Source organism: Gopherus flavomarginatus, chromosome 7, assembly GCF_025201925.1.
Source record: "Gopherus flavomarginatus isolate rGopFla2 chromosome 7, rGopFla2.mat.asm, whole genome shotgun sequence".
Lineage (NCBI taxonomy): Eukaryota > Metazoa > Chordata > Testudines > Testudinidae > Gopherus > Gopherus flavomarginatus.
Genome location: NC_066623.1, coordinates 11,331,135 through 11,340,025, shown reverse-complemented (window position 1 = coordinate 11,340,025; position 8,891 = coordinate 11,331,135). Strand labels below are relative to the sequence as shown.

Sequence of the window (8,891 nt, the reverse complement as noted above, 5' to 3'; positions counted from 1 at the left end):
CTCATATATTTACCTCTAATGGGGTAGATGTGCAGACAAGAAGTGTGGGAAGAGGATCAACCTGCAGATCCATAGGAAAAAGAAAACTAATATAATGGGTCTTGGGCCCTGTCTTCTACTCTGTTTTCTAGGGTTACTATCCCTTGTGGCTCTGATCTACCTACCCTCTCCAGTAATGGGGGAGGCATGGAAGGGAGTTAATGCTGCCTGTAGCATTTATGTTCCTAGGTCAGAAATTGAAACACCCAGTATCCTACCACTGAAATGACACATTAAATTTGGTAAGTGATGGTGGGGTTTTTCCATGAAAGCATAAGATTTGTAATTATATGTCATTGGTCCAATATCCTGCCTCTGGCAGTAGCCAATATCTGATGCTTTCACGGAACTGGCTTCCTACTATTTGAGATGTCACTAGAGTAATGTGAGCTCCCTCTTGTGACCAGGTGGTGCTATTGCAACTTCTTAAAGTAACACCAAACCAAGAGGATTCATGTGGCAATAATCCATTCTTTGAAGCGCTGCGCAAAGAAACCACATCTCATATAGTAGAGTCAGTTAGTTATGAGTTGTAGTTCTGGGGGGTGAATGAGAACATGATGCCTGCTTGTCAGCCAAGCAACCCCCCTTCTACCGTAAAGGGCAATGTATCAACATATAACAGGTCTGCTGGGGAGGTCCCTGAGTTGCATATATTCTCAGATGGCCTGTTGTCAATGTCACTGACCCAGCTAACAGGCAGTCTGTATGCAGAGGCTACAAAAAACAGGGCAAAACTGTCCTTGGTGAAACTGATGAGGACACAATGACAAGCCCTAATAACAGAAACACCTCTGTTTTTTCAGAGAAAACTGGTCACTATACTTTGCCTTCTTTCCTACTCTCCCTTCTGTGGTAGAAATGGAGCTTCTATTGTTTGTAATAATAGCATATACAATCAGGGAAATATTATAAAATTATGTATTTATTATTATAAAACTTTACTTTTATAAAGATCTGTGCAATCTTGTGAAACAGCGCAATTCTATCAAAATCACTACAAGGACATTGCCATATAGTATATAAAGGTGTGATGCCACTTATACTGAATAACTAAATAAATAAATCTCTACATTGCTTATATCAAATGAAAGGCAATTGATATTGCTATAAATGTAAACAGTGCTAGAACTCAGATGTATTTTAAATTGCAACAAGTACTCTACAACTTCTAGGGCCTGAATGTCCTTATGGCCTTGCACCTTGGGTGCTCCTTTACACCTGCCATGCAAGTATGTACTCCAGCAAACTTGTATGAGTGGTATTTTATATAATATACAACTTTCCATTGCATCTTTCCCACTGCAAGATAACATGCATATTACACAATCCTTCTGCTGTCAATGGACTTGCACAAGGAATGAAACTGGCCTCCATTGTGTTTTGCTTTCCCTTCCTCTCTCTTGCCATTAAGAAAATAAGAATAAGAAGATGTATTGTGAAAAAGTCAGAGCTGCTCAAAAATGTTTGCATCTGAAAATATCCAACAGAACCAAATGCTTTGTGTCATTTATCTATTAACCTACCAGTGTGGCAGGTTTAATGTGTGTACCCACCAAGAAAGAACATCAGAAATTTATGCACCAACATAGCAAGAAAAAGACATTGGTATTGGATCCATCTGAGTAACAAGTTGCTCAGATCCTGAGAACAAAGAAATAAATGGGCAATTTAGTACAAAAAAGAGACAAATGAGAACAGGAGAAGGTAATATTAAAAAGCAAGGCTGAAGACCGTTCAGAACATTGCAGAAATTATTCTGCTTTGCGGTTCCTCTGCAAAATTAGAAGATAAAGTTTGGTTTGCAAACATCAGTGTAAACTATCTGTTCCTAGAAAGGTGATCCTTCCTAACATATGGTGCTCTTCCTGTAAGATTTGAAGAATAGATCCCAACCAAAAACAAGTCTTTCCCAAATTGGAAAACATCTAGCCTAGGCTTGTGGAGCTTGACTAGAAAAGAGTTAGATTCATGGTAATAAACTGATGCCACGACATTTATGGGGACTTGCTGATAAATTGTAAAATCTAGCAGACTCAAGTGTAGTATCAGATGAATCAAGACTTTAGCGTCTCCCAATTCTCAATTTTTTTAAGATTATGGCTTCTCAATTTTGTTCATTCTTTGACTTTACAGATGTCCAAAATGGAGTTACTGTGCTAGACAAATGGCTTTGGTCAAGGATTAATCAAAACAGAGTTTGAGGCAAGTCTGTAGTTTCCCCCCATGGACTAGGTGAAATGTAACATACATTTCTGAGAAGATTCTCCATAATCCAGTTAAAAGGTGGATAAGTTTGATAATGTTTAGCAGATGTTAGTAAAGCAGGAAACTAATGAAAACACTCTTTCAAAGTCTTCTTTTGAGGGACTAATATTTGGGTCTGGACAAGCTGTAGGCCATCTACATTACCCACTAAATCTCTGGAGCTGCTGAGGGCCAGAGTTCAAACCCCAGCATGAATTAGATAACCTACATTACTCCAGGTTGCAGTAACTCACTGAGTTGTTTCTATTCAAATACAATCTTCAGCTGGCCACCTAGGTCATCTTTAAATCAGCTTTGTGTATATGGAATTGTGCAAAGAAGAATTAATAGAGGCTAAGATCTGGCCTCAGGAGTTTCTTCTCTACACAGGATTAATTCGCAAAGGAGGATTTTGGAATGAATGCCCTGATGTTTTGTGTTTTCTTGGCTGTGGCAGTGACATCCAGTTAAAGGTGCTAATGATAGTTGTAAATATATTGGGGATGACACAGGAGCTAAATATATATTAGGAGGTCCTCCTATTTAAAGGTATTAATCAGAATTCAACTATGTGTGAGCCACCTGCATGTAACTTGTTACTTCTGAGTCATCCATGATGTGTGTGAGATAAATATTCTGAGTTGGAAAAAATAATTGTTTTTCAAAACTAACAACTATATATTTGACAACAATTTTTTTCACAGCAGAAAACTTCTAAGTGTGCTGGCAACTTTGATATCTATGATCATTAGAACATATTTAGTCTTAATAGCGAGTAGCCCATACCTTGTGGATAATTAGTAGGCAGAGTAACTTGTCAGAAGCTGATAATAATTAATATGCAGAGTGATTAATCAGAATTATGAAGAAGGATGGCTCCTACTTTGTATTTTAGTCTCTAAAAAGACTGCTCTTAAGAGACTTAATCCCCAGCATACAGGATAACAGAGAAATAGAAAATCTCAACTACATTCCACATCTGATTTTCTTAATATTTGTTTCACTTTTGAATTTAGAGACAAGCATTCTTGCAAAGTGACAGTCATAATGTTTTATACTCAAGTAATCTCATCAACTTTTAGCCTACATTTCACCTTGTGTCACCATTTGTTAGTGTTTTGGCACTTTTACTGCTCATTATTTGTTAAGCATTGAGAGTCTGATGGTGCAATATAGAAAAATAAACTTTCTGTTTCAGGAGCCTTATGCACACTAGGGTTCCCATCAGTGTTGCCACTAAAGTGCCATGACTTGCCAGAGGAATATTTTAGTATTATTTAATAGAAAAGGAAACAAGGCGGTTACTTTAGAAAAATCAGATATGTATATTTTCAGAAAAACTAAAAGCTATTAAAATATTTCTTCTAGCTGCTTGTTTACAGGGAAACCTACAGCAAGTGTTAATATTTCACTGAGTGACTAGTCCTTTGTCTTTTGTTTTGCAATTCAGTGAACGCTAATGACCTGTGCCTATTTTCTTTCACATCAGATTTATCTGGAAGGCATGCTACCAGTATCCTACATAATAAGTAAATGATTTTGAAACATACCACCTATTAAACTCACGGATCAAATACGGGGAAAAGAATGTATGGTTGTACCACAGTTCGGACGACGGGCTTAGTAAATCATGCTTACTGTTTATTTATGGAGCCAGTAATTTTAGAAGATGTTAATACATTTTTACAAGCCTGACTATAGCATTTAAAATATCCAAACATAACAAACCTCCTCCCTGCTATTTCTTAACTATTATTAAGGAAGACCTTTTTTAAAAATAGCTGTAAACTGTCATTTTAATTTTTTTTAAACATTTGAAAATTAGTAGGTTGTGTTTTTTTGTTTTTTTTTTTAAAATAAATCAGGAAACTTACATGTTTACTAAAGCAGGTTTCTTCTTGTCACATGCCCTTGAAAACAGCTGTTGCCTAGTGAAGTTGCTAGCAAGCTTCCACCAAACATGATATGCTAACCTACTTCCAGGGTATTATTTTGATTTGCTACTTCAGTCTCCTTGATAATTCCAAGACATTAGAGCTGCACTGTTTAATCATACAATAGCTTCAGTATTTTGCTGTAAAGAGAAGAATGACAACAGAAAATTGGTCATTGCATTTACAGTAGTATTAGTGAAATACTTCCAATATAGCTGTTCATGACAGGGACTTAATATATCTTTGGTCAGCACAACGGTGCCCTAATCCTGACTGGAGCCTCTGGTCACTGACATAATATAAACTTTTAATGATGATGATAATTAATAGCTACATTTATTGATGCAGCGTGAAACCTTATTGGTATTAGAATTTAGCAGGACATTGTTAAGACTGCATGTTGGTGTGCTTCAGATTTAAATTTTTATGAAAATAGCGTACACATGCCGAAAGCCAAATTCACTCAGGGTCTGGATCAGCTTCTGTTGGTGCAGACCTTACTGAAGACTTCAGTGGAAGAGTGTGCACCAGGGGGCAGCTCTCATGCTAGGCACCTATAACCTTTCCTCGAACAAAGGTCACCAGGTAGCAGGGATATATTCGTTCAGCACTTCCTCCCTGCAGTCTCTATCCACAGTGTTCCTATGGATCCCCCAGTGGAGACTGGGCTGAAATTTTCAGACATCTAGATGATTTAGATATGCAATTCCCATTGCAATTAATGGGAATTGTGCATTTAAATCTCATAGGTAGGCTGAGATTTTCAAAGTCAAAGTTGTTTGCAGACAAAAAATATCCCAAGGAAAGACTGGAAGTGCTACTCCTCCTAGCTGCCCTCTCTCAAGTGAATGCCCCGGGGACACGGCATGCAAGGCTAGTGACGGGAGGGACGTAGGAAGAGCCTACACCATCTTTTAGGCTTTGATGAATTATCTGAACAAAGCACAATAAATCGCATGGAATTATACATCAAATTAATTGTGTTTGGTTAGGTCACTACTTCCAGAATGCATAAAAATGACTCAGGAGATCGTGAAATCACTTGACAGGGAGATGCATATTCTTGTCCATGCCTTCACCACTCTCTCTTGAATCAAAAAGCATCAAGGCCACCCAGCACAATCCATAGGTTAGCTGCTCTTTTACATGTGTTCAGGGCCAATGAGGGAAGACCTTTGGAAGCGAAACTGCTGTAATTGTATTTCTAAATGCTAATTTAAACAATTTCAAAAATTCTGCTAAAGTGGATTATAAAAACACAAGGGAGAGAAGAAATAGAGTATGATCAGAAACAAACTGAGGAAAGGAAAGAAGAACCAGTGGACTGTTGTATTATTTGCTGCCCTACTTGTTAATGGTTGTTTACAGGAATTTTTTGAGAGAAAGCATAATTTCAGCAAAAGTTAGTTTTACAATAAATTTTGCCTGTCAGTGAATATATTCTGAAAACTAGAGTGGTCGAAAATATTATAGCAGGTATGCAGAACTGTGCTTCTTCTGGTAACAGTAAGTTGAATGCCAAATATTGTGAAGGAAGTACTGAAGACCATGAAGATCATGAAAATATGCCAGAAAATCGGTGCAATGAAGACAGCAGCACCTACCCAGAGAGGATGCCAAAAGCTTTTATTGAAAGCAAAATCCTGCTGTCCCAGGGCAAGATATCATGTCAAGCTGGTTCAATGGGTGCCAATTACAGCTGTTGTCTTCATGAGAAAAGTATTTGATATCAAAGAAACTCTCTTGTAATATCATGGTTGTCACTAAAAGTACTTGCCATATTTTGGAATATCATAAGAATCTGCTTAGTTATTTTCATTTTGTATCAATATGTATTGTGACAATGTTTCTAAGCTCTCTTTAAAAACTTTTTTTTTAAAGCAACCAATGTTTCAGAAGAGGATATTGTCAAATCATGTTTCCTCTCTTCTAGAATGATTCCTCTAGGTCTGGGTGCAGATCTGGCAGCTGAGCTTAGACTCCATAGGAAAAGTTCTATACCATAATTAAATTCTTCCGTTTTCTCTGGAGGAAAATGCATCAATATGAATCTATACCAATACTCTTACCGCAAATCCATATATCAATTTTTCTCCCTTCTGTTCTCTTTTTTCCCATTTCTTCTTACATTCCTCCCTCTCTCCTTTCATTTTTCTATTCTCTTATCTAACTTTTAGGTAACTAAACTGCTGGTCTACAGTCCCTCTAAAAGTCAAGCAAAAGATGTCTCAAGTTGGCTCCCCAAAAATGGCAGCACTCAAAATTAGTGAACACATTAAAAATGTAGCTTTTACAATTGCAAAAATACAAATAACCTTCACAATTTGATCCAAATGAAAATGAATGGATTGGTAATCTGCGAGAGTCTGTAGTGCAGACATCATGAAGCAATAGCGATGAAAGGCGTGAACTGTTTCCATTAATTGGAGTGTTGCGGGGTGATAGTTAATCTGAAGCCTAATGATAATGGTGTGAATGTCAAACCCATAAAGGAGGACGATCATACTATGAACATCTATCTACATGATCTATTTTGAATGACATTTCATATCAGCATCAAGAGTTGGTAGAATTTGAATTGTGGCTAGAGTTTGAAAAAGTCCTGTCCCTTCCCCCACCCTCAGATCTGACTTCTATTATTATTATTCTTAATTTGCAGCATTTTACAAAAGATATATTCTGATCCTGCAAACAGAAATTTGCTTAACTTTAAAGACAATAGGATTTCTCTCAGTGTGTAAAGTTAAGTACATATGTAAGTTGTTGCAACCTCAATAGAAAAAACCATGTACTTGCTTTTCTACAGAGAAAGCATAACAAAAGACAGGGCAATTTGAATATCAGTTAAATGCAATCAGACCTATTCCTTATAGTACTGTATTCCAATGATTAATGGCAGTCCACCAAGGATAAGCATTTGACTGGTACATTTGGATGCCAACAGTTATAAATCTCCATTCATCTCTGTTTACTATCTACCCTGTATTCTTATCTGCAGAGAGTAACTGTAATGCCAAAAGGTTTTGGTATTTTTAATAACCGTTTATTTAAAGAGAAATTGTGCATGCAATTAATTTTTTGGTACAACAAAGAATAGATACAAAACATAAGCATGGTTTTGTTCTCTCTCTCTTCCTTGAAGTATTGATTATAATGCAGTCAAGTACTTTATAGGTAAGAATATATTTGTGATTTTCTGTAATAAACTGATTTATTTTTGTTACTATATTTTATGTTATATAATAACTTGAAGATTAAATGAAAATCATATAATGCATATTTACTTCAATTTTTTCGTTAGCTCGTTACTGTGTTTCCTTAGTTTGCAGCTGTAGTTCAAGAAGTTGGATTCTAATCAAATGAGGATTTCCTGTAGAAAAAAAGTTTCACTTTTGAAAGTCATGCAACATAACCCATTCTTACACCAATACTGACATAATACCTTTCCAGGTCAAAACAAAAGTAAAAGCCATACAATACATGCAAAAAAATAAATCTGGCAACATATAATAAATCTACATAAAGCTAATTATCCCAAGTTAAAGACTTGGTATATGTCTACAACTATATTAAGATACTGTAAAATGTTACGGTCAGCTATACTGTCATAAGCAAATGCCAGGAAATCCATGGGCACTAGTAGAAGTGTATGGTTGCCATGGGTAATGAATTCAGATTGTTCATGAATAACATGCATCTGACGAAGTGGGTATTCACCCACAAAAGCTCATGCTACAACACATCTTTTAATCTATAGGTGCCACTGGACTCTTAGTTGCTTTTTACAAATCCAGACTAACACAACTACCCCTGTGATATTTAATTAAAGGGACGACCACTTTGGCCACTAAACGCTGAAATACTCACATTCCTACCTTGTAACTCTATGATACTACCCTATCACAGTTCTTCCCACAAAGGCTGTTGTGAGAGGCTATTCTTGGATGTTAAAACTGCCTCTTGGGGTCCACAAGCAGTGGGGTGTGAATTGGAGTAGTCCTGAGGCTGCTCTAACTTACACCAGAACCCAGCCTGGTCCATTGCTGGTCCTAGATGGAGGGGGCATAAGGTACCTCAACGCCACCTTTACACCACTCTGCCTCTGTTCTTGCATCAAGGGGGGGGCATAGAGACAATTTATCCTTCCCACTGTTTATGTGACTACAGCAGCCAGTGTTGGGCTGGCGCTGGCAAGGAGGGCGTAGTGTTTGCGTCCTCAGCACACGGCGTGCGGGTCAGCACCGCTATGCCCACCTGCCATGGAATGGATGCTCCCCTAACGCAGCAGGCTGGGCTGCTGGGGATGGCGATGAGGAGACAGTGGGTCTCAGCATAACGCGGAGGGAGGCGGGGTGGGCCCGGGATTGCTGTGCGGGGCCTGGCAGGGAGACGAGGGAGACGGTGCCGCAGCACATTGAACTGCTCTGCGTGTGCGCGCTCCGCTGCGAGCTCCTTGGTCCGGCACTGGAGCGAGCGGAGCCGACACACAAGGTTCCCTCTCCCCATTTTACACAACGAGGCACCAAACCCCTCGGCAGAACTTGACGCACTCCGGGAGCGTCCGCCTCGTTGTGGCGCAGGAGCGGCACGTGACTCAAAAAACGGACTTTCCCGCCACCTAGCGGGTGGAAGAACAGAAGCGCGCAGAGGACGCATGCGTCATGACGGTCC

General features: G+C 38.5%; 1 long non-coding RNA gene across 1 annotated transcript; it reads right to left on the bottom strand.

Moving 5' to 3' along the window:
• Window positions 1-946: 946 nt before the first annotated feature.
• Window positions 947-8,834, bottom strand: LOC127055370 (uncharacterized). The gene is made up of 5 exons (XR_007775466.1): window positions 8,771-8,834; window positions 8,096-8,269; window positions 7,505-7,590; window positions 4,161-4,360; window positions 947-1,683 (listed from the first exon to the last, which is right to left on the bottom strand). It is a non-coding gene; the product is annotated as an uncharacterized LOC127055370 (long non-coding RNA).
• Between the last annotated feature and the right edge of the window lie 57 nt (window positions 8,835-8,891).